General features: G+C 54.8%; 6 non-coding genes and 5 pseudogenes across 6 annotated transcripts; all 11 read right to left on the bottom strand.

Moving 5' to 3' along the window:
- Nucleotides 1-1,364: 1,364 nt before the first annotated feature.
- Nucleotides 1,365-1,473, bottom strand: LOC137354594 (U2 spliceosomal RNA; annotated as a pseudogene).
- A 386-nt stretch (nucleotides 1,474-1,859) lies between these two features.
- On the bottom strand, nucleotides 1,860-2,050 carry LOC137354881 (U2 spliceosomal RNA). The gene has a single exon (XR_010970532.1). It is a non-coding gene; the product is annotated as a U2 spliceosomal RNA (small nuclear RNA).
- Nucleotides 2,051-2,436: 386 nt separating this feature from the next.
- LOC137354267 (U2 spliceosomal RNA) lies at nucleotides 2,437-2,618 on the bottom strand. The gene has a single exon (XR_010970336.1). It is a non-coding gene; the product is annotated as a U2 spliceosomal RNA (small nuclear RNA).
- A 723-nt stretch (nucleotides 2,619-3,341) lies between these two features.
- On the bottom strand, nucleotides 3,342-3,442 carry LOC137354847 (U2 spliceosomal RNA; annotated as a pseudogene).
- A 386-nt stretch (nucleotides 3,443-3,828) lies between these two features.
- On the bottom strand, nucleotides 3,829-4,019 carry LOC137354880 (U2 spliceosomal RNA). The gene has a single exon (XR_010970531.1). It is a non-coding gene; the product is annotated as a U2 spliceosomal RNA (small nuclear RNA).
- Nucleotides 4,020-4,405: 386 nt separating this feature from the next.
- LOC137354166 (U2 spliceosomal RNA) lies at nucleotides 4,406-4,583 on the bottom strand (annotated as a pseudogene).
- A 5,196-nt stretch (nucleotides 4,584-9,779) lies between these two features.
- On the bottom strand, nucleotides 9,780-9,888 carry LOC137354639 (U2 spliceosomal RNA; annotated as a pseudogene).
- A 386-nt stretch (nucleotides 9,889-10,274) lies between these two features.
- Nucleotides 10,275-10,465, bottom strand: LOC137353981 (U2 spliceosomal RNA). The gene has a single exon (XR_010970131.1). It is a non-coding gene; the product is annotated as a U2 spliceosomal RNA (small nuclear RNA).
- A 386-nt stretch (nucleotides 10,466-10,851) lies between these two features.
- LOC137354356 (U2 spliceosomal RNA) lies at nucleotides 10,852-11,046 on the bottom strand. Its single transcript, XR_010970387.1, has one exon. It is a non-coding gene; the product is annotated as a U2 spliceosomal RNA (small nuclear RNA).
- Nucleotides 11,047-21,548: 10,502 nt separating this feature from the next.
- On the bottom strand, nucleotides 21,549-21,657 carry LOC137354581 (U2 spliceosomal RNA; annotated as a pseudogene).
- Nucleotides 21,658-22,043: 386 nt separating this feature from the next.
- On the bottom strand, nucleotides 22,044-22,225 carry LOC137354298 (U2 spliceosomal RNA). The gene has a single exon (XR_010970352.1). It is a non-coding gene; the product is annotated as a U2 spliceosomal RNA (small nuclear RNA).
- Nucleotides 22,226-25,194: the final 2,969 nt, after the last annotated feature.

Here is a 25,194-nt window from a genome sequence, read left to right as displayed (position 1 = left end):
TGTAGGCAGAGAGGATTGGGTTGTCCTCAGCTGCTTCCATCTGTTCCTCCTCGAAAACATCACAGCTCCCGGTCTCCCGGAGCTCAGGTGCGCCAGACGTGTCTTTGCTCCCGGTGTCCTGGAGCTGAGATGCGTTGGCCACGTCGTTACGTGTGGGGCATTGGGGTTGGGGCACGCTGGGCCCATCACAGCTTCCAGTGCCCGGGGGCTGGGATGCTTTATCATCCATCTCGGAGTTCTGCCGCCTCTTTTGAAGGGGCTGTCGTTCCAGCATTTCCCCGTCCAGTGAAGAGGAGTTGTTGCAGTCTGATTCAGAAGAGAGCCTCCTCTTGCCACTGGTTTGGGTGGTGGCTTTGGGATGTTTTTTCTTTGTGGTTCTCCTCTGGACCACTTGCCACTGACCTGTTTGTCCATCTGCTGCCTCCTCCTCCATTGATTCTGTCTGTGGGGGAGGGGTTTCCGGGCGCTGGGTAGGTGCTGGGTCGTTGGTTTCAGCCGCCTCCCCTTCCTTCTCAGGTTGAAGTTCCTCACTGCGGAGAAGGTTGTTGGTCTCCTTTCGAACAGCGGACGCCTTCGTCGAACCTTCGCCCGGCCATTCCTTGGACCTTGCCGCCTGAGCATAGCTTTGACAACGTTTGGGACAGGTCTTGTAGAGATGGCCTGCCGCACCGCACAAGTTGCAACACTTAGTCTGCTTACAGTCCTTGGTCTGATGGCCTTCCTCCTTGCAGTTCTTGCAAACAACCGTGCTGCAGTTGGCTGCCATGTGACCAGATTTGCCACAGGTGCGACAAACTCTGGGCTGCCCAGCGTAGACCAAGAAGCCTCGACTTCCCCCGATAGCGAAGCTGGAGGGAGGGTGGATGATGGCTCCACTGGGATCTACCTTCAAGGTCACCTTGACCTGCCGCTTGCTGGTCCAGATCCCAAAGGGGTCCTTGACATCAGTGCTGCTGCCGGCCACCTCGACGTACCTGGCGAGAAAGGTGAGTACATCCACCACCGGAACATGGGGGTTGTAGAGGTGAATCGTCACCACCCGGTCCCGTTGTGACGGAAGCGTGAAGAGCGGCTCCGCTGTGAGGATCGACAGTGGCGCCCGGTCCCCTTTCTCCTTGAACGCCTTCAGGAACTTGATGCATCCCGCCACGTTCCGGAACGTCACGTCGAAGTACCCACTGCTGGGGAAATCCTGCAGGCAGAAGACGTCCGTCGCTTGAAATCCGCAGCAATCGAAGAGAATTTTCTTGATGAAGAAGGTGCGATCGACCGGTGCATCTCCTTCCTTGTCTTTCACGACCACCCGAACGGTGTTGCGCACTCCCTGGCCCGAAGCTCGAAAATTGGTTATAGCCATTTTACTCAAAGCTTCCCCAGGATCAAAAAGCAATGATCATGGTCTCTTCTCAATCAAATAAGCACTGATAAGAACAGATACTACACTTGATCTTAGCCAAAAGGCCGAGAAGCAATGGCCGTAAAACTGCGTTTGCTGCGCGCGTCAGGCCCGGCGTGCGGCCTCTACCTCAAAGTAGCCGCCGGGTGGGCGAGCCTAGGGCGAAAGAGGCGACGGCGGGCGGTCTTTGAGCCAGAGCTCCTTTTGTTGCCGGGCCTTGCAAGCAGAAAGGAAAGCACGCGTGCATGCCACGCGCAGCCATTCCTTGCGCTTCTGCGCGAGGCATTGCGCAGGAAAAAAGACACGCGCGCGCTGAACAGCAAAGGGCGGTCTGCAACTGCGGGGCAATCCAACAGGGGGCAGCATAGCGCCCACGGAAAACTGCAGCAAAGTCAGCCGAGCAGCAGCGCCGTCACTATTGCGAATTCTATTTTTCAGCAGGGGTCTCGCCCCCATGGAGGGGGGAAGCTGCACCGCTCCTGGAAACACTGCAATACCAGGTGGATGCATGGAGTGGACGGGGCAAGCCCCTGTTCCATCTCCCTGTCCCAAAAATCAATTTAATATTTGGTCCCCAGATAGGGGACGTATCAGATATTAAACTGATAAGAACAGATACTACACTTGATCTTAGCCAAAAGGCCGAGAAGCGATGGCCGTAAAACTGCGTTTGCTGCGCGCGTCAGGCCCGGCGTGCGGCCTCTACCTCAAAGTAGCCGCCGGGTGGGCGAGCCTAGGGCGAAAGAGGCGACGGCGGGCGGTCTTTGAGCCAGAGCTCCTTTTGTTGCCGGGCCTTGCAAGCAGAAAGGAAAGCACGCGTGCATGCCACGCGCAGCCATTCCTCGCGCTTCTGCGCGAGGCATTGCGCAGGAAAAAAGACACGCGCGCGCTGGGCAGCAAAGGGCGGCCTGCAACTGCGGGGCAATCCAACAGGGGGCAGCGTAACGCCCACGGAAAACTGCAGCAAAGTCAGCCGAGCAGCAGCGCCGTCACTATTGCGAATTCTATTTTTCAGCAGAGGTCTCGCCCCCATGGAAGGGGGAAGCTGCACCGCTCCTGGAAACACTGCAATACCAGGTGGATGCATGGAGTGGACGGGGCAAGCCCCTGTTCCATCTCCCTGTCCCAAAAATCAATTTAATATTTGGTCCCCAGATAGGGGACGTATCAGATATTAAACTGATAAGAACAGATTTTTTTTTTTTTTTTATTTCCAAAATATACTTTATTCATAAAAATCTGTAAAAATTACATTGCCAAACAGTTTCCAAACAGCACCAAAAAATACAAACACTGCAAGGGAGATCAGTTTCCTTCAATACTGTCATGAGTTTCTTCCCAACCCTTCCGTTTCACAATTGTCATGTCAATTACAGTTTTACATTTACAGCAATTCAGAATATTAACGATACAGTTCGAGGGGTTTCCCATGGTTCCAGCCCCTCAGTCCAGCTTGGTGGGGGAACCTTACACTGTGGTCTTTCCCCATTGAGCCTTTGCTGCGGCTGCCCCAAGCTTTAGTGCGTCCCTCAGCACGTAGTCCTGGACCTTGGAATGTGCCAGTCTGCAACATTCGGTGGTGGACAACTCTTTGCGCTGGAAGACCAGCAAGTTTCGGGCAGACCAAAGGGCGTCTTTCACCGAATTGATAGTCCTCCAGCAGCAGTTGATGTTTGTCTCGGTGTGCGTCCCTGGGAACAGCCCGTAGAGCACAGACTCCTGTGTTACAGAGCTGCTTGGGATGAACCTTGACAAAAACCACTGCATCTCTTTCCACACCTGCTTTGCAAAGGCACATTCCAGGAGGAGGTGGGCGACCGTCTCTTCCCCACCACAGCCAACGCGGGGGCACTGTGCGGAGGGGGCGAGACTTCGGGTGTGCATGAAGGATCTGACGGGGAGGGCCCTTCTCACCACCAGCCAAGCTACGTCTTGGTGCTTGTTTGAAAGTTCTGGTGATGAGGCATTCCGCCAAATGACTTTGACGGTCTGCTCGGGGAACCATCGATACTACACTTGATCTTAGCCAAAAGGCCGAGAAGCGATGGCCGTAAAACTGCGTTTGCTGCGCGCGTCAGGCCCGGCGTGCGGCCTCTACCTCAAAGTAGCCGCCGGGTGGGCGAGCCTAGGGCGAAAGAGGCGACGGCGGGCGGTCTTTGAGCCAGAGCTCCTTTTGTTGCCGGGCCTTGCAAGCAGAAAGGAAAGCACGCGTGCATGCCACGCGCAGCCATTCCTCGCGCTTCTGCGCGAGGCATTGCGCAGGAAAAAAGACACGCGCGCGCTGGGCAGCAAAGGGCGGCCTGCAACTGCGGGGCAATCCAACAGGGAGCAGCGTAGCGCCCACGGAAAACTGCAGCAAAGTCAGCCGAGCAGCAGCGCCGTCACTATTGCGAATTCTATTTTTCAGCAGGGGTCTCGCCCCCATGGAAGGGGGAAGCTGCACCGCTCCTGGAAACACTGCAATACCAGGTGGATGCATGGAGTGGACGGGGCAAGCCCCTGTTCCATCTCCCTGTCCCAAAAATCAATTTAATATTTGGTCCCCAGATAGGGGACGTATCAGATATTAAACTGATAAGAACAGATACTACACTTGATCTTAGCCAAAAGGCCGAGAAGCGATGGCCGTAAAACTGCGTTTGCTGCGCGCGTCAGGCCCGGCGTGCGGCCTCTACCTCAAAGTAGCCGCCGGGTGGGCGAGCCTAGGGCGAAAGAGGTGACGGCGGGCGGTCTTTGAGCCAGAGCTCCTTTTGTTGCCGGGCCTTGCAAGCAGAAAGGAAAGCACGCGTGCATGCCACGCGCAGCCATTCCTCGCGCTTCTGCGCGAGGCATTGCGCAGGAAAAAAGACACGCGCGCGCTGGGCAGCAAAGGGCGGCCTGCAACTGCGGGGCAATCCAACAGGGGGCAGCGTAGCGCCCACGGAAAACTGCAGCAAAGTCAGCCGAGCAGCAGCGCCGTCACTATTGCGAATTCTATTTTTCAGCAGGGGTCTCGCCCCCATGGAGGGGAGAAGCTGCACCGCTCCTGGAAACACTGCAATACCAGGTGGATGCATGGAGTGGACGGGGCAAGCCCCTGTTCCATCTCCCTGTCCCAAAAATCAATTTAATATTTGGTCCCCAGATAGGGGACGTATCAGATATTAAACTGATAAGAACAGATACTTTTTTTTTATTTCCAAAATATACTTTATTCATAAAAATCTGTAAAAATTACATTGCCAAACAGTTTCCAAACAGCACGAAAAAATACAAACATTGCAAAAGAGATCAGTTTCTTTCAATAATGTCATGAGTTTCTTCCCAACCCTTCCGTTTCACAATTGTCATGTCAATTACAGTTTTACATTTACAGCAATTGAGAATATTAACGATACAGTTCGAGGGGCTTCCCATGGTTCCAGCCCCTCAGTCCAGCTTGGTGGGGGAACCTTACACTGTGGTCTTTCCCCATTGAGCCTTTGCTGCGGCTGCCCCAAGCTTTAGTGCGTCCCTCAGCACGTAGTCCTGGACCTTGGAATGTGCCAGTCTGCAACATTCGGTGGTGGACAACTCTTTGCGCTGGAAGACCAGCAAGTTTCGGGCAGACCAAAGGGCGTCTTTCACCGAATTGATAGCCCTCCAGCAGCAGTTGATGTTTGTCTCGGTGTGCGTCCCTGGGAACAGCCCGTAGAGCACAGACTCCTGTGTTACAGAGCTGCTTGGGATGAACCTTGACAAAAACCACTGCATCTCTTTCCACACCTGCTTTGCAAAGGCACATTCCAGGAGGAGGTGGGCGACCGTCTCTTCCCCACCACAGCCAACGCGGGGGCACTGTGCGGAGGGGGCGAGACTTCGGGTGTGCATGAAGGATCTGACGGGGAGGGCCCTTCTCACCACCAGCCAAGCTACGTCTTGGTGCTTGTTTGAAAGTTCTGGTGATGAGGCATTCCGCCAAATGACTTTGACGGTCTGCTCGGGGAACCATCCGACAGGATCCACCGTTTCCTTTTCCCGTAGGGCCTTGAGGACATTCCGTGCAGACCACTGCCTGATGGACCGGTGGTCAAAGGTGTTTTTCCGCAGAAACTGCTCCACGAAGGATAGGTGGTACGGCGCCGCCCAACTGCACGGAGCGTTCCGCGGCAATGTGACCAGGCCCATCCTTCGCAACACCGGGGACAGATAGAACCTCAGCACGTAGTGACACTTGGAGTTTGCGTACTGGGGATCGACACATAGCTTGATGCAGCCGCACACGAAGGTGGTCATCAGGATGAGGGCCACGTTGGGTACATTTTTCCCGCCCTTGTCCAGAGATTTGAACATCGTGTCCCTCCGGACCCGGTCCATTTTAGATCCCCAGACGAAGCGGAAAATGGCTCGGGTGACTGCCACGGCGCAGGAGTGGGGTATGGGCCAGACCTGCGCCACGTAGAGCAACAACGTGAGCGCCTCGCACCTGATGACCAGGTTCTTACCCACAATGGAGAGAGACCGCTGCCCCCACATGCCCAACTTTTGTCGTACCTTGGCTACTCGCTCCTCCCATGTTTTGGTGCACGCCCCGGCCCTTCCGAACCATATCCCCAGCACCTTCAGGTAATCTGACCTGACGGTGAAGGGGACAAAGGATCGGTCAGCCCAGTTCCCAAAGAACATGGCCTCGCTCTTGCCGTGGTTAACTTTGGCTCCCGAGGCCAGTTCGAACTGGTCGCAGATGCTCATCAGTCTGCGCACGGACAGCGGATCCGAGCAGAAGACGGCGACGTCATCCATGTACAGGGAGGTTTTGACCTGCCTCCGCTGCCTGGGATTGTCACCCCTCTTATGCTCGCATCCTTCCTAATAGACTCAGCAAAGGGTTCAATACAGCAAACAAACAAGACCGGGGAAAGAGGACAGCCCTGTCTGACTCCAGATTTGATCGGGAAACTTTCAGATTCCCACCCGTTGATTGACACTGCGCTACTGATGTTTGTGTAGAGCAGTTGGATCCAATTGCAGATTCCCTCCCCAAACCCCATTTTGGAAAGCACGTCCATCATGTAGGTGTGCGATATCCTGTCAAAAGCCTTCTCCTGGTCCAGGCTGATGAGGCAGGTGTCCACCCTCCTGTCCCGTACGTAGGCGATCGTATCCCTGAGTAGCGCGAGGCTATCAGAGATCTTCCTGCCGGGTACAGTACAGGTCTGATCGGGGTGAATCACCAGCTCCAGAGCAGACTTGACTCGACTGGCTATGACTTTGGACAGAATCTTGTAATCAACATTAAGCAGTGAGATGGGCCGCCAATTTCTGATTTCTACCCTCTCCCCCTTCTGCTTGTAAATGAGGGTGATGATGCCTTTTCTCATGGATTCTGACATGCTACCGGCCAGGAGCATACTCTCGTATACTTCCAGCAGGTCCGGGCCGACCCAGTCCCACAGGGCCGAGTACAACTCGACCGGTAAGCCGTCGCTCCCGGGAGTTTTACTCGCCTCGAAAGACTCGACGGCCTTTGTCAGCTCGTCCAGAGTTAGCGGCTTGTCCAGTCCCTCCCTCCTGCTGTCATCTAAGACCTCTGTGATAGATGACAGGAAGGACTGGGAGGCTCTGCTGTCTGTGGGCTTCGCGTCATACAGCCCAGCATAAAAGGATTTGCTGATCCTTAGTATGTCGGACTGCGAAGACGTTACCGAGCCATCTTCTTCCTTCAGGCTGCTGATAACAGAGCTCTCTCTGTGTACCTTTTGGAAGAAGTAACGCGAGCACGTCTCATCCTGCTCGATGGAGCGGACTCTGGACCGGAAGATGATCTTGGAGGCCTCCTTGGCAAAGAGCGAGGCCTGCTGGCTCTTCACCTCTTGGAGGTCCTCCTTGACCTCGACCCCCATTGACTGCAACCGGAGTAGATTTTGCATAATTTTCTGGAGTCGGGACAGTTCCCTCTGTCTCTCTCTCGCCTTCTGAACACCTTTGTGGATGAAGAACCTCTTGATGTTCTCCTTAATCGCTTCCCACCAGTGAACTGGAGACTCAAAGAGGGGTTTCACGGTCCTCCAACCATTGTAATCCCTTTTGAGTTCCTCAACGTTCTCTGGGGTCAGCAGTGTCGCATTGAGCTTCCACGTCCCTCTGCCAACCCGCTGGTCGTCCTGTAAGTGACAGTCGGCCAGTAAGAGGCAGTGGTCGGAGAAGAACACCGGCTTGACGTCGGTGGATCCGACCGTGACAGCACGGGAAACAAACAGGAAGTCAATCCTGGAACGGGCAGACCCGTCCGATCTTGACCATGTGTATCTGCGCTGCGCTCCGTCTGCAGGTTTGCTGAAGACGTCGTGCAGTTTGGCATCCTTAACTGTTTCTATGAGGAATCTGGACGTAGCGTCCAGTTTTCTGTCGTCACTGCCGGATCGTCCAGCCGCATCGATGATGCAGTTGAAGTCACCGCCTAGGATGACCGGCCTGGACGTCGCCAGCAGCAGTGGGAGCTGCTGGAAGACGGTCAGCCGCTCGCTGCGTTGTACCGGGGCGTACACGTTGATCAACCGGAGCGGAGCGTTGTTGTACATCACGTCTGCTACGAGGAGGCGGCCGCCCACCACCTCCTTAACTTCGGAGATGGTGAAGTTACCTCCCCGCAGCAGAATACCCAGGCCGGAGGAACGGCAGTCATTACCCCCCGACCAGATCGATGGCCCGTGGGACCACCATCGCGACCACTGCCTGTAGGTGCTGAGGTGTGGTATTCCACACTCCTGCAGAAACAGTAGGTCAGCTTTGACCTTGGCAAGGTAATCCAAGGTTGAAACACATCGCGTAGTCGATTTAATGCTACGCACATTAATGGAAGCAATTCTTACACCCATTTTTTACTAAAAATTAGTTGTTGCTTCCCATACCATTTGTCCTCGCTAGTCCCAGTCCTTCCCCTTCGGGATGTTCCTGCATACCCATCGTATGCGCAAGCAGTTTCACGTTGGTTGGGCTCAGAAACCCCTCCTGATTTTTCCTGCAGGGTTTGTGCCGCTCGGGTGACATCGGGGGGGTCTTGTAGGCAGAGAGGATTGGGTTGTCCTCAGCTGCTTCCATCTGTTCCTCCTCGAAAACATCACAGCTCCCGGTCTCCCGGAGCTCAGGTGCGCCAGACGTGTCTTTGCTCCCGGTGTCCCGGAGCTGAGATGCGTTGGCCACGTCGTTTCGTGTGGGGAATTGGGGTTGGGGCACGCCGGGCCCATCACAGCTTCCAGTGCCCGGGGGCTGGGATGCTTGATCATCCATCTCGGAGTTCTGCCGCCTCTTTTGAAGGGGCTGTCGTTCCAGCATTTCCCCGTCCAGTGAAGAGGAGTTGTTGCAGTCTGATTCAGAAGAAAGCCTCCTCTTGCCACTGGTTTGGGTGGTGGCTTTGGGATGTTTTTTCTTTGTGGTTTTCCTCTGGACCACTTGCCACTGACCTGTTTGTCCATCTGCTGCCTCCTCCTCCATTGATTCTGTCTGTGGAGGAGGGGTTTCCGGGCGCTGGGTAGGTGCTGGGTCGTTGGTTTCAGCCGCCTCCCCTTCCTTCTCAGGTTGAAGTTCCTCACTGCGGAGAAGGTTGCTGGTCTCCTTTCGAACAGCGGACGCCTTCGTCGAACCTTCGCCCTGCCATTCCTTGGACCTTGCCGCCTGAGCATAGCTGAGACAACGTTTGGGGCAGGTCTTGTAGAGATGGCCTGCCGCACCGCACAAGTTGCAACACTTAGTCTGCTTACAGTCCTTGGTCTGATGGCCTTCCTCCTTGCAGTTCTTGCAAACAACCGTGCTGCAGTTGGCTGCCATGTGACCAGATTTGCCACAGGTGCGACAAACTCTGGGCTGCCCAGCGTAGACCAAGAAGCCTCGACTTCCCCCGATAGCGAAGCTGGAGGGAGGGTGGATGATGGCTCCACTGGGATCTACCTTCAAGGTCACCTTGACCTGCCGCTTGCTGGTCCAGATCCCAAAGGGGTCCTTGACATCAGTGCTGCTGCCGGCCACCTCGACGTACCTGGCGAGAAAGGTGAGTACATCCACCACCGGAACATGGGGGTTGTAGAGGTGAATCGTCACCACCCGGTCCCGTTGTGACGGAAGCGTGAAGAGCGGCTCCGCTGTGAGGATCGACAGTGGAGCCCGGTCCCCTTTCTCCTTGAACGCCTTCAGGAACTTGATGCATCCCGCCACGTTCCGGAACGTCACGTCGAAGTATCCACTGCTGGGGAAATCCTGCAGGCAGAAGACATCCGTCGCTTGAAATCCGCAGCAATCGAAGAGAATTTTCTTGATGAAGAAGGTGCGATCGACCGGTGCATCTCCTTCCTTGTCCTTCACGACCACCCGAACGGTGTTGCGCACTCCCTGGCCCGAAGCTCGAAAATTGGTTATAGCCATTTTACTCAAAGCTTCCCCAGGATCAAAAGGCAATGATCATGGTCTCTTCTCAATCAAATAAGCACTGATAAGAACAGATACTACACTTGATCTTAGCCAAAAGGCCGAGAAGCGATGGCCGTAAAACTGCGTTTGCTGCGCGCGTCAGGCCCGGCGTGCGGCCTCTACCTCAAAGTAGCCGCCGGGTGGGCGAGCCTAGGGCGAAAGAGGCGACGGCGGGCGGTCTTTGAGCCAGAGCTCCTTTTGTTGCCGGGCCTTGCAAGCAGAAAGGAAAGCACGCGTGCATGCCACGCGCAGCCATTCCTCGCGCTTCTGCGCGAGGCATTGCGCAGGAAAAAAGACACGCGCGCGCTGGGCAGCAAAGGGCGGCCTGCAACTGCGGGGCAATCCAACAGGGGGCAGCGTAACGCCCACGGAAAACTGCAGCAAAGTCAGCCGACCAGCAGCGCCGTCACTATTGCGAATTCTATTTTTCAGCAGGGGTCTCGCCCCCATGGAGGGGGGAAGCTGCACCGCTCCTGGAAACACTGCAATACCAGGTGGATGCATGGAGTGGACGGGGCAAGCCCCTGTTCCATCTCCCTGTCCCAAAAATCAATTTAATATTTGGTCCCCAGATAGGGGACGGATCAGATATTAAACTGATAAGAACAGATACTACACTTGATCTTAGCCAAAAGGCCGAGAAGCGATGGCCGTAAAACTGCGTTTGCTGCGCGCGTCAGGCCCGGCGTGCGGCCTCTACCTCAAAGTAGCCGCCGGGTGGGCGAGCCTAGGGCGAAAGAGGCGACGGCGGGCGGTCTTTGAGCCAGAGCTCCTTTTGTTGCCGGGCCTTGCAAGCAGAAAGGAAAGCACGCGTGCATGCCACTCGCAGCCATTCCTCGCGCTTCTGCGCGAGGCATTGCGCAGGAAAAAAGACACGCGCGCGCTGGGCAGCAAAGGGCGGCCTGCAACTGCGGGGCAATCCAACAGGGGGCAGCGTAGCACCCACGGAAAACTGCAGCAAAGTCAGCCGAGCAGCAGCGCCGTCACTATTGCGAATTCTATTTTTCAGCAGGGATCTCGCCCCCATGGAAGGGGGAAGCTGCACCGCTCCTGGAAACACTGCAATACCAGGTGGATGCATGGAGTGGACGGGGCAAGCCCCTGTTCCATCTCCCTGTCCCAAAAATCAATTTAATATTTGGTCCCCAGATAGGGGACGTATCAGATATTAAACTGATAAGAACAGATTTTTTTTTTTTTTTTTTTTTTTTTTTTTATTTCCAAAATATACTTTATTCATAAAAATCTGTAAAAATTACATTGCCAAACAGTTTCCAAACAGCACCAAAAAATACAAACATTGCAAGGGAGATCAGTTTCCTTCAATACTGTCATGAGTTTCTTCCCAACCCTTCCGTTTCTCAATTGTCATGTCAATTACAGTTTTACATTTACAGCAATTGAGAATATTAACGAAACAGCTCGAGGGGCTTCCCATGGTTCCAGCCCCTCAGTCTAGCTTGGTGGGGGAACCTTACACTGTGGTCTTTCCCCATTGAGCCTTTGCTGCGGCTGCCCCAAGCTTTAGTGCGTCCCTCAGCACGTAGTCCTGGACCTTGGAATGTGCCAGTCTGCAACATTCGGTGGTGGACAACTCTTTGCGCTGGAAGACCAGCAAGTTTCGGGCAGACCAAAGGGCGTCTTTCACCGAATTGATAGTCCTCCAGCAGCAGTTGATGTTTGTCTCGGTGTGCGTCCCTGGGAACAGCCCGTAGAGCACAGACTCCTGTGTTACAGAGCTGCTTGGGATGAACCTTGACAAAAACCACTGCATCTCTTTCCACACCTGCTTTGCAAAGGCACATTCCAGGAGGAGGTGGGCGACCGTCTCTTCCCCACCACAGCCAACGCGGGGGCACTGTGCGGAGGGGGCGAGACTTCGGGTGTGCATGAAGGATCTGACGGGGAGGGCCCTTCTCACCACCAGCCAAGCTACGTCTTGGTGCTTGTTTGAAAGTTCTGGTGATGAGGCATTCCGCCAAATGACTTTGACGGTCTGCTCGGGGAACCATCCGACAGGATCCACCGTTTCCTTTTCCCGTAGGGCCTTGAGGACATTCCGTGCAGACCACTGCCTGATGGACCGGTGGTCAAAGGTGTTTTTCCGCAGAAACTGCTCCACGAAGGATAGGTGGTGCGGCGCCGCCCAACTGCACGGAGCGTTCCGCGGCAATGTGACCAGGCCCATCCTTCGCAACACCGGGGACAGATAGAACCTCAGCACGTAGTGACACTTGGAGTTTGCGTACTGGGGATCGACACATAGCTTGATGCAGCCGCACACGAAGGTGGTCATCAGGATGAGGGCCACGTTGGGTACATTTTTCCCGCCCTTGTCCAGAGATTTGAACATCATGTCCCTCCGGTTCGGTCCATTTTAGATCCCCAGACGAAGCGGAAAATGGCTCGGGTGACTGCCACGGCGCAGGAGTGGGGTATGGGCCAGACCTGCGCCACGTAGAGCAACAACGTGAGCGCCTCGCACCTGATGACCAGGTTCTTACCCACAATGGAGAGAGACCGCTGCCCCCACATGCCCAACTTTTGTCGTACCTTGGCTACTCGGTCCTCCCATGTTTTGGTGCACGCCGCGGCCCTTCCGAACCATATCCCCAGCACCTTCAGGTAATCTGACCTGACGGTGAAGGGGACAAAGGATCGGTCAGCCCAGTTCCCAAAGAACATGGCCTCGCTCTTGCCGTGGTTAACTTTGGCTCCCGAGGCCAGTTCGAACTGGTCGCAGATGCTCATCAGTCTGCGCACGGACAGCGGATCCGAGCAGAAGACGGCGACGTCATCCATGTACAGGGAGGTTTTGACCTGAGTGCCTCCGCTGCCTGGGATTGTCACCCCTCTTATGCTCGCATCCTTCCTAATAGACTCAGCAAAGGGTTCAATACAGCAAACAAACAAGACCGGGGAAAGAGGACAGCCCTGTCTGACTCCAGATTTGATCGGGAAACTTTCAGATTCCCACCCGTTGATTGACACTGCGCTACTGATGTTTGTGTAGAGCAGTTGGATCCAATTGCAGATTCCCTCCCCAAACCCCATTTTGGAAAGCACGTCCATCATGTAGGTGTGCGATATCCTGTCAAAAGCCTTCTCCTGGTCCAGGCTGATGAGGCAGGTGTCCACCCTCCTGTCCCGTACGTAGGCGATCGTATCCCTGAGTAGCGCGAGGCTATCAGAGATCTTCCTGCCGGGTACAGTACAGGTCTGATCGGGGTGAATCACCAGCTCCAGAGCAGACTTGACTCGACTGGCTATGACTTTGGACAGAATCTTGTAATCAACATTAAGCAGTGAGATGGGCCGCCAATTTCTGATTTCTACCCTCTCCCCCTTCTGCTTGTAAATGAGGGTGATGATGCCTTTTCTCATGGATTCTGACATGCTACCGGCCAGGAGCATACTCTCGTATACTTCCAGCAGGTCCGGGCCGACCCAGTCCCACAGGGCCGAGTACAACTCGACCGGTAAGCCGTCGCTCCCGGGAGTTTTACTCGCCTCGAAAGACTCGACGGCCTTTGTCAGCTCGTCCAGAGTTAGCGGCTTGTCCAGTCCCTCCCTCCTGCTGTCATCTAAGACCTCTGTGATAGATGACAGGAAGGACTGGGAGGCTCTGCTGTCTGTGGGCTTCGCGTCATACAGCCCAGCATAAAAGGATTTGCTGATCCTTAGTATGTCGGACTGCGAAGACGTTACCGAGCCATCTTCTTCCTTCAGGCTGCTGATAACAGAGCTCTCTCTGTGTACCTTTTGGAAGAAGTAACGCGAGCACGTCTCATCCTGCTCGATGGAGCGGACTCTGGACCGGAAGATGATCTTGGAGGCCTCCTTGGCAAAGAGCGAGGCCTGCTGGCTCTTCACCTCTTGGAGGTCCTCCTTGACCTCGACCCCCATTGACTGCAACCGGAGTAGATTTTGCATAATTTTCTGGAGTCGGGACAGTTCCCTCTGTCTCTCTCTCGCCTTCTGAACACCTTTGTGGATGAAGAACCTCTTGATGTTCTCCTTAATCGCTTCCCACCAGTGAACTGGAGACTCAAAGAGGGGTTTCACGGTCCTCCAACCATTGTAATCCCTTTTGAGTTCCTCAACGTTCTCTGGGGTCAGCAGTGTCGCATTGAGCTTCCACGTCCCTCTGCCAACCCGCTGGTCGTCCTGTAAGTGACAGTCGGCCAGTAAGAGGCAGTGGTCGGAGAAGAACACCGGCTTGACGTCGGTGGATCCGACCGTGACAGCACGGGAAACAAACAGGAAGTCAATCCTGGAACGGGCAGACCCGTCCGATCTTGACCATGTGTATCTGCGCTGCGCTCCGTCTGCAGGTTTGCTGAAGACGTCGTGCAGTTTGGCATCCTTAACTGTTTCTATGAGGAATCTGGACGTAGCGTCCAGTTTTCTGTCGTCACTGCCGGATCGTCCAGCCGCATCGATGATGCAGTTGAAGTCACCGCCTAGGATGACCGGCCTGGACGTCGCCAGCAGCAGTGGGAGCTGCTGGAAGACGGTCAGCCGCTCGCTGCGTTGTACCGGGGCGTACACGTTGATCAACCGGAGCGGAGCGTTGTTGTACATCACGTCTGCTACGAGGAGGCGGCCGCCCACCACCTCCTTAACTTCGGAGATGGTGAAGTTACCTCCCCGCAGCAGAATACCCAGGCCGGAGGAACGGCAGTCATTACCCCCCGACCAGATCGATGGCCCGTGGGACCACCATCGCGACCACTGCCTGTAGGTGCTGAGGTGTGGTATTCCACACTCCTGCAGAAACAGTAGGTCAGCTTTGACCTTGGCAAGGTAATCCAAGGTTGAAACACATCGCGTAGTCGATTTAATGCTACGCACATTAATGGAAGCAATTCTTACACCCATTTTTTACTAAAAATTAGTTGTTGCTTCCCATACCATTTGTCCTCGCTAGTCCCAGTCCTTCCCCTTCGGGATGTTCCTGCATACCCATCGTATGCGCAAGCAGTTTCACGTTGGTTGGGCTCAGAAACCCCTCCTGATTTTTCATGCAGGGTTTGTGCCGCTCGGGTGACATCGGGGGGGTCTTGTAGGCAGAGAGGATTGGGTTGTCCTCAGCTGCTTCCATCTGTTCCTCCTCGAAAACATCACAGCTCCCGGTCTCCCGGAGCTCAGGTGCGCCAGACGTGTCTTTGCTCCCGGTGTCCCGGAGCTGAGATGCGTTGGCCACGTCGTTACGTGTGGGGAATTGGGGTTGGGGCACGCCGGGCCCATCACAGCTTCCAGTGCCCGGGGGCTGGGATGCTTGATCATCCATCTCGGAGTTCTGCCGCCTCTTTTGAAGGGGCTGTCGTTCCAGCATTTCCCCGTCCAGTGAAGAGGAGTTGTTGCAGTCTGATTCAGAAGAGAGCCTCCTCTTGCCACTGGTTTGGGTGGTGGCTTTGGGATGTTTTTTCTTTGTGGTTTTCCTCTGGACCACTTGCCACTGACCTGTTTGTCCATCTGCTGCCTCCTCCTCCATTGATTCTGTCTGTGGAGGAGGGGTTTCCGGGCGCTGGGTAGGTGCTGGGTCGTTGGTTTCAGCCGCCTCCCCTTCCTTCTCAGGTTGAAGTTCCTCACTGCGGAGAAGGTTGCTGGTCTCCTTTCGAACAGCGGACGCCTTCGTCGAACCTTCGCCCTGCCATTCCTTGGACCTTGCCGCCTGAGCATAGCTGAGACAACGTTTGGGGCAGGTCTTGTAGAGATGGCCTGCCGCACCGCACAAGTTGCAACACTTAGTCTGCTTACAGTCCTTGGTCTGATGGCCTTCCTCCTTGCAGTTCTTGCAAACAACCGTGCTGCAGTTGGCTGCCATGTGACCAGATTTGCCACAGGTGCGACAAACTCTGGGCTGCCCAGCGTAGACCAAGAAGCCTCGACTTCCCCCGATAGCGAAGCTGGAGGGAGGGTGGATGATGGCTCCACTGGGATCTACCTTCAAGGTCACCTTGACCTGCCGCTTGCTGGTCCAGATCCCAAAGGGGTCCTTGACATCAGTGCTGCTGCCGGCCACCTCGACGTACCTGGCGAGAAAGGTGAGTACATCCACCACCGGAACATGGGGGTTGTAGAGGTGAATCGTCACCACCCGGTCCCGTTGTGACGGAAGCGTGAAGAGCGGCTCCGCTGTGAGGATCGACAGTGGAGCCCGGTCCCCTTTCTCCTTGAACGCCTTCAGGAACTTGATGCATCCCGCCACGTTCCGGAACGTCACGTCGAAGTATCCACTGCTGGGGAAATCCTGCAGGCAGAAGACATCCGTCGCTTGAAATCCGCAGCAATCGAAGAGAATTTTCTTGATGAAGAAGGTGCGATCGACCGGTGCCTCTCCTTCCTTGTCCTTCACGACCACCCGAACGGTGTTGCGCACTCCCTGGCCAGAAGCTCGAAAATTGGTTATAGCCATTTTACTCAAAGCTTCCCCAGGATCAAAAGGCAATGATCATGGTCTCTTCTCAATCAAATAAGCACTGATAAGAACAGATTTTTTTTTTTTTTTTTTTTTTTTCAAAATATACTTTATTCATAAAAATCTGTAAAAATTACATTGCCAAACAGTTTCCAACCAGCACGAAAAAATACAAACATTGCAAAAGAGATCAGTTTCTTTCAATAATGTCATGAGTTTCTTCCCAACCCTTCCGTTTCACAATTGTCATGTCAATTACAGTTTTACATTTACAGCAATTCAGAATATTAACGATACAGTTCGAGGGGCTTCCCATGGTTCCAGCCCCTCAGTCCAGCTTGGTGGGGGAACCTTACACTGTGGTCTTTCCCCATTGAGCCTTTGCTGCGGCTGCCCCAAGCTTTAGTGCGTCCCTCAGCACGTAGTCCTGGACCTTGGAATGTGCCAGTCTGCAACATTCGGTGGTGGACAACTCTTTGCGCTGGAAGACCAGCAAGTTTCGGGCAGACCAAAGGGCGTCTTTCACCGAATTGATAGTCCTCCAGCAGCAGTTGATGTTTGTCTCGGTGTGCGTCCCTGGGAACAGCCCGTAGAGCACAGACTCCTGTGTTACAGAGCTGCTTGGGATGAACCTTGACAAAAACCACTGCATCTCTTTCCACACCTGCTTTGCAAAGGCACATTCCAGGAGGAGGTGGGCGACCGTCTCTTCCCCACCACAGCCAACGCGGGGGCACTGTGCGGAGGGGGCGAGACTTCGGGTGTGCATGAAGGATCTGACGGGGAGGGCCCTTCTCACCACCAGCCAAGCTACGTCTTGGTGCTTGTTTGAAAGTTCTGGTGATGAGGCATTCCGCCAAATGACTTTGACGGTCTGCTCGGGGAACCATCCGACAGGATCCACCGTTTCCTTTTCCCGTAGGGCCTTGAGGACATTCCGTGCAGACCACTGCCTGATGGACCGGTGGTCAAAGGTGTTTTTCCGCAGAAACTGCTCCACGAAGGATAGGTGGTACGGCACGTCCCAACTGCACGGAGCGTTCCGCGGCAATGTGACCAGGCCCATCCTTCGCAACACCGGGGACAGATAGAACCTCAGCACGTAGTGACACTTGGAGTTTGCGTACTGGGGATCGACACATAGCTTGATGCAGCCGCACACGAAGGTGGTCATCAGGATGAGGGCCACGTTGGGTACATTTTTCCCGCCCATGTCCAGAGATTTGAACATCGTGTCCCTCCGGACCCGGTCCATTTTAGATCCCCAGACGAAGCGGAAAATGGCTCGGGTGACTGCCACGGCGCAGGAGTGGGGTATGGGCCAGACCTGCGCCACGTAGAGCAACAACGTGAGCGCCTCGCACCTGATGACCAGGTTCTTACCCACAATGGAGAGAGATCGCTGCCCCCACATGCCCAACTTTTGTCGTACCTTGGCTACTCGCTCCTCCCATGTTTTGGTGCACGCCCCGGCCCTTCCGAACCATATCCCCAGCACCTTCAGGTAATCTGACCTGACGGTGAAGGGGACAAAGGATCGGTCAGCCCAGTTCCCAAAGAACATGGCCTCGCTCTTGCCGTGGTTAACTTTGGCTCCCGAGGCCAGTTCGAACTGGTCGCAGATGCTCATCAGTCTGCGCACGGACAGCGGATCCGAGCAGAAGACGGCGACGTCATCCATGTACAGGGAGGTTTTGACCTGAGTGCCTCCGCTGCCTGGGATTGTCACCCCTCTTATGCTCGCATCCTTCCTAATAGACTCAGCAAAGGGTTCAATACAGCAAACAAACAAGACCGGGGACAGAGGACAGCCCTGTCTGACTCCAGATTTGATCGGGAAACTTTCAGATTCCCACCCGTTGATTGACACTGCGCTACTGATGTTTGTGTAGAGCAGTTGGATCCAATTGCAGATTCCCTCCCCAAACCCCATTTTGGAAAGCACGTCCATCATGTAGGTGTGCGATATCCTGTCAAAAGCCTTCTCCTGGTCCAGGCTGATGAGGCAGGTGTCCACCCTCCTGTCCCGTACGTAGGCGATCGTATCCCTGAGTAGCGCGAGGCTATCAGAGATCTTCCTGCCGGGTACAGTACAGGTCTGATCGGGGTGAATCACCAGCTCCAGAGCAGACTTGACTCGACTGGCTATGACTTTGGACAGAATCTTGTAATCAACATTAAGCAGTGAGATGGGCCGCCAATTTCTGATTTCTACCCTCTCCCCCTTCTGCTTGTAAATGAGGGTGATGATGCCTTTTCTCATGGATTCTGACATGCTACCGGCCAGGAGCATACTCTCGTATACTTCCAGCAGGTCCGGGCCGACCCAGTCCCACAGGGCCGAGTACAACTCGACCGGTAAGCCGTCGCTACCGGGAGTTTTACTCGCCTCGAAAGACTCGACGGCCTTTGTCAGCTCGTCCAGAGTTAGCGGCTTGTCCAGTCCCTCCCTCCTGCTGTCATCTAAGACCTCTGTGATAGATGACAGGAAGGACTGGGAGGCTCTGCTGTCTGTGGGCTTCGCGTCATACAGCCCAGCATAAAAGGATTTGCTGATCCTTAGTATGTCGGACTGCGAAGACGTTACCGAGCCATCTTCTTCCTTCAGGCTGCTGATAACAGAGCTCTCTCTGTGTACCTTTTGGAAGAAGTAACGCGAGCACGTCTCATCCTGCTCGATGGAGCGGACTCTGGACCGGAAGATGATCTTGGAGGCCTCCTTGGCAAAGAGCGAGGCCTGCTGGCTCTTCACCTCTTGGAGGTCCTCCTTGACCTCGACCCCCATTGACTGCAACCGGAGTAGATTTTGCATAATTTTCTGGAGTCGGGACAGTTCCCTCTGTCTCTCTCTCGCCTTCTGAACACCTTTGTGGATGAAGAACCTCTTGATGTTCTCCTTGATCGCTTCCCACCAGTGAACTGGAGACTCAAAGAGGGGTTTCACGGTCCTCCAACCTTTGTAATCCCTTTTGAGTTCCTCAACGTTCTCTGGGGTCAGCAGTGTCGCATTGAGCTTCCACGTCCCTCTGCCAACCCGCTGGTCGTCCTGTAAGTGACAGTCGGCCAGTAAGAGGCAGTGGTCGGAGAAGAACACCGGCTTGACGTCGGTGGATCCGACCGTGACAGCACGGGACACAAACAGGAAGTCAATCCTGGAACGGGCAGACCCGTCCGATCTTGACCATGTGTATCTGCGCTGCGCTCCGTCTGCAGGTTTGCTGAAGACGTCGTGCAGTTTGGCATCCTTAACTGTTTCTACTAGGAATCTGGACGTAGCGTCCAGTTTGCTGTCGTCACTGCCGGATCGTCCAGCCGCATCGATGATGCAGTTGAAGTCACCGCCTAGGATGACCGGCCTGGACGTCGCCAGCAGCAGTGGGAGCTGCTGGAAGACGGTCAGCCGCTCGCTGCGTTGTACCGGGGCGTACACGTTGATCAACCGGAGCGGAGCGTTGTTGTACATCACGTCTGCTACGAGGAGGCGGCCGCCCACCACCTCCTTAACTTCGGAGATGGTGAAGTTACCTCCCCGCAGCAGAATACCCAGGCCGGAGGAACGGCAGTCATTACCCCCCGACCAGATCGATGGCCCGTGGGACCACCATCGCGACCACTGCCTGTAGGTGCTGAGGTGTGGTATTCCACACTCCTGCAGAAACAGTAGGTCAGCTTTGACCTTGGCAAGGTAATCCAAGGTTGAAACACATCGCGTAGTAGATTTAATGCTACGCACATTAATGGAAGCAATTCTTACACCCATTTTTTACTAAAAATTAGTTGTTGCTTCCCATACCATTTGTCCTCGCTAGTCCCAGTCCTTCCCCTTCGGGATGTTCCTGCATACCCATCGTATGCGCAAGCAGTTTCACGTTGGTTGGGCTCAGAAACCCCTCCTGATTTTTCCTGCAGGGTTTGTGCCGCTCGGGTGACATCGGGGGGGTCTTGTAGGCAGAGAGGATTGGGTTGTCCTCAGCTGCTTCCATCTGTTCCTCCTCGAAAACATCACAGCTCCCGGTCTCCCGGAGCTCAGGTGCGCCAGACGTGTCTTTGCTCCCGGTGTCCTGGAGCTGAGATGCGTTGGCCACGTCGTTACGTGTGGGGCATTGGGGTTGGGGCACGCTGGGCCCATCACAGCTTCCAGTGCCCGGGGGCTGGGATGCTTTATCATCCATCTCGGAGTTCTGCCGCCTCTTTTGAAGGGGCTGTCGTTCCAGCATTTCCCCGTCCAGTGAAGAGGAGTTGTTGCAGTCTGATTCAGAAGAGAGCCTCCTCTTGCCACTGGTTTGGGTGGTGGCTTTGGGATGTTTTTTCTTTGTGGTTCTCCTCTGGACCACTTGCCACTGACCTGTTTGTCCATCTGCTGCCTCCTCCTCCATTGATTCTGTCTGTGGGGGAGGGGTTTCCGGGCGCTGGGTAGGTGCTGGGTCGTTGGTTTCAGCCGCCTCCCCTTCCTTCTCAGGTTGAAGTTCCTCACTGCGGAGAAGGTTGCTGGTCTCCTTTCGAACAGCGGACGCCTTCGTCGAACCTTCGCCCGGCCATTCCTTGGACCTTGCCGCCTGAGCATAGCTTTGACAACGTTTGGGGCAGGTCTTGTAGAGATGGCCTGCCGCACCGCACAAGTTGCAACACTTAGTCTGCTTACAGTCCTTGGTCTGATGGCCTTCCTCCTTGCAGTTCTTGCAAACAACCGTGTTGCAGTTGGCTGCCATGTGACCAGATTTGCCACAGGTGCGACAAACTCTGGGCTGCCCAGCGTAGACCAAGAAGCCTCGACTTCCCCCGATAGCGAAGCTGGAGGGAGGGTGGATGATGGCTCCACTGGGATCTACCTTCAAGGTCACCTTGACCTGCCGCTTGCTGGTCCAGATCCCAAAGGGGTCCTTGACATCAGTGCTGCTGCCGGCCACCTCGACGTACCTGGCGAGAAAGGTGAGTACATCCACCACCGGAACATGGGGGTTGTAGAGGTGAATCGTCACCACCCGGTCCCGTTGTGACGGAAGCGTGAAGAGCGGCTCCGCTGTGAGGATCGACAGTGGCGCCCGGTCCCCTTTCTCCTTGAACGCCTTCAGGAACTTGATGCATCCCGCCACGTTCCGGAACGTCACGTCGAAGTATCCACTGCTGGGGAAATCCTGCAGGCAGAAGACGTCCGTCGCTTGAAATCCGCAGCAATCGAAGAGAATTTTCTTGATGAAGAAGGTGCGATCGACCGGTGCATCTCCTTCCTTGTCCTTCACGACCACCCGAACGGTGTTGCGCACTCCCTGGCCCAAAGCTCGAAAATTGGTTATAGCCATTTTACTCAAAGCTTCCCCAGGATCAAAAAGCAATGATCATGGTCTCTTCTCAATCAAATAAGCACTGATAAGAACAGATACTACACTTGATCTTAGCCAAAAGGCCGAGAAGCGATGGCCGTAAAACTGCGTTTGCTGCGCGCGTCAGGCCCGGCGTGCGGCCTCTACCTCAAAGTAGCCGCCGGGTGGGCGAGCCTAGGGCGAAAGAGGCGACGGCGGGCGGTCTTTGAGCCAGAGCTCCTTTTGTTGCCGGGCCTTGCAAGCAGAAAGGAAAGCACGCGTGCATGCCACGCGCAGCCATTCCTCGCGCTTCTGCGCGAGGCATTGCGCAGGAAAAAAGACACGCGCGCGCTGGGCAGCAAAGGGCGGCCTGCAACTGCGGGGCAATCCAACAGGGGGCAGCGTAACGCCCACGGAAAACTGCAGCAAAGTCAGCCGAGCAGCAGCGCCGTCACTATTGCGAATTCTATTTTTCAGCAGAGGTCTCGCCCCCATGGAAGGGGGAAGCTGCACCGCTCCTGGAAACACTGCAATACCAGGTGGATGCATGGAGTGGACGGGGCAAGCCCCTGCTCCATCTCCCTGTCCCAAAAATCAATTTAATATTTGGTCCCCAGATAGGGGACGTATCAGATATTAAACTGATAAGAACAGATTTTTTTTTTTTTTTTATTTGCAAAATATACTTTATTCATAAAAATCTGTAAAAATTACATTGCCAAACAGTTTCCAAACAGCACCAAAAAATACAAACATTGCAAGGGAGATCAGTTTCCTTCAATCCTGTCATGAGTTTCTTCCCAACCCTTCCGTTTCTCAATTGTCATGTCAATTACAGTTTTACATTTACAGCAATTCAGAATATTAACGATACAGTTCGAGGGGTTTCCCATGGATCCAGCCCCTCAGTCTAGCTTGGTGGGGGAACCTTACACTGTGGTCTTTCCCCATTGAGCCTTTGCTGCGGCTGCCCCAAGCTTTAGTGCGTCCCTCAGCACGTAGTCCTGGACCTTGGAATGTGCCAGTCTGCAACATTCGGTGGTGGACAACTCTTTGCGCTGGAAGACCAGCAAGTTTCGGGCAGACCAAAGGGCGTCTTTCACCGAATTGATAGTCCTCCAGCAGCAGTTGATGTTTGTCTCGGTGTGCGTCCCTGGGAACAGCCCGTAGAGCACAGACTCCTGTGTTACAGAGCTGCTTGGGATGAACCTTGACAAAAACCACTGCATCTCTTTCCACACCTGCTTTGCAAAGGCACATTCCAGGAGGAGGTGGGCGACCGTCTCTTCCCCACCACAGCCAACGCGGGGGCACTGTGCGGAGGGGGCGAGACTTCGGGTGTGCATGAAGGATCTGACGGGGAGGGCCCTTCTCACCACCAGCCAAGCTACGTCTTGGTGCTTGTTTGAAAGTTCTGGTGATGAGGCATTCCGCCAAATGACTTTGACGGTCTGCTCGGGGAACCATCCGACAGGATCCACCGTTTCCTTTTCCCGTAGGGCCTTGAGGACATTCCGTGCAGACCACTGCCTGATGGACCGGTGGTCAAAGGTGTTTTTCCGCAGAAACTGCTCCACGAAGGATAGGTGGTACGGCACGTCCCAACTGCACGGAGCGTTCCGCGGCCATGTGACCAGGCCCATCCTTCGCAACACCGGGGACAGATAGAACCTCAGCACGTAGTGACACTTGGAGTTTGCGTACTGGGGATCTACACATAGCTTGATGCAGCCGCACACGAAGGTGGTCATCAGGATGAGGGCCACGTTGGGTACATTTTTCCCGCCCATGTCCAGAGATTTGAACATCGTGTCCCTCCGGACCCGGTCCATTTTAGATCCCCAGACGAAGCGGAAAATGGCTCGGGTGACTGCCACGGCGCAGGAGTGGGGTATGGGCCAGACCTGCGCCACGTAGAGCAACAACGTGAGCGCCTCGCACCTGATGACCAGGTTCTTACCCACAATGGAGAGAGATCGCTGCCCCCACATGCCCAACTTTTGTCGTACCTTGGCTACTCGCTCCTCCCATGTTTTGGTGCACGCCCCGGCCCTTCCGAACCATATCCCCAGCACCTTCAGGTAATCTGACCTGACGGTGAAGGGGACAAAGGATCGGTCAGCCCAGTTCCCAAAGAACATGGCCTCGCTCTTGCCGTGGTTAACTTTGGCTCCCGAGGCCAGTTCGAACTGGTCGCAGATGCTCATCAGTCTGCGCACGGACAGCGGATCCGAGCAGAAGACGGCGACGTCATCCATGTACAGGGAGGTTTTGACCTGAGTGCCTCCGCTGCCTGGGATTGTCACCCCTCTTATGCTCGCATCCTTCCTAATAGACTCAGCAAAGGGTTCAATACAGCAAACAAACAAGACCGGGGACAGAGGACAGCCCTGTCTGACTCCAGATTTGATCGGGAAACTTTCAGATTCCCACCCGTTGATTGACACTGCGCTACTGATGTTTGTGTAGAGCAGTTGGATCCAATTGCAGATTCCCTCCCCAAACCCCATTTTGGAAAGCACGTCCATCATGTAGGTGTGCGATATCCTGTCAAAAGCCTTCTCCTGGTCCAGGCTGATGAGGCAGGTGTCCACCCTCCTGTCCCGTACGTAGGCGATCGTATCCCTGAGTAGCGCGAGGCTATCAGAGATCTTCCTGCCGGGTACAGTACAGGTCTGATCGGGGTGAATCACCAGCTCCAGAGCAGACTTGACTCGACTGGCTATGACTTTGGACAGAATCTTGTAATCAACATTAAGCAGTGAGATGGGCCGCCAATTTCTGATTTCTACCCTCTCCCCCTTCTGCTTGTAAATGAGGGTGATGATGCCTTTTCTCATGGATTCTGACATGCTACCGGCCAGGAGCATACTCTCGTATACTTCCAGCAGGTCCGGGCCGACCCAGTCCCACAGGGCCGAGTACAACTCGACCGGTAAGCCGTCGCTACCGGGAGTTTTACTCGCCTCGAAAGACTCGACGGCCTTTGTCAGCTCGTCCAGAGTTAGCGGCTTGTCCAGTCCCTCCCTCCTGCTGTCATCTAAGACCTCTGTGATAGATGACAGGAAGGACTGGGAGGCTCTGCTGTCTGTGGGCTTCGCGTCATACAGCCCAGCATAAAAGGATTTGCTGATCCTTAGTATGTCGGACTGCGAAGACGTTACCGAGCCATCTTCTTCCTTCAGGCTGCTGATAACAGAGCTCTCTCTGTGTACCTTTTGGAAGAAGTAACGCGAGCACGTCTCATCCTGCTCGATGGAGCGGACTCTGGACCGGAAGATGATCTTGGAGGCCTCCTTGGCAAAGAGCGAGGCCTGCTGGCTCTTCACCTCTTGGAGGTCCTCCTTGACCTCGACCCCCATTGACTGCAACCGGAGTAGATTTTGCATAATTTTCTGGAGTCGGGACAGTTCCCTCTGTCTCTCTCTCGCCTTCTGAACACCTTTGTGGATGAAGAACCTCTTGATGTTCTCCTTGATCGCTTCCCACCAGTGAACTGGAGACTCAAAGAGGGGTTTCACGGTCCTCCAACCTTTGTAATCCCTTTTGAGTTCCTCAACGTTCTCTGGGGTCAGCAGTGTCGCATTGAGCTTCCACGTCCCTCTGCCAACCCGCTGGTCGTCCTGTAAGTGACAGTCGGCCAGTAAGAGGCA

The sequence above is a fragment of the Heterodontus francisci genome, chromosome 41, assembly GCF_036365525.1.
Source record: "Heterodontus francisci isolate sHetFra1 chromosome 41, sHetFra1.hap1, whole genome shotgun sequence".
Classification (NCBI taxonomy): Eukaryota; Metazoa; Chordata; class Chondrichthyes; order Heterodontiformes; family Heterodontidae; genus Heterodontus; species Heterodontus francisci.
This window is presented reverse-complemented; position numbering and strand designations above follow the sequence as displayed.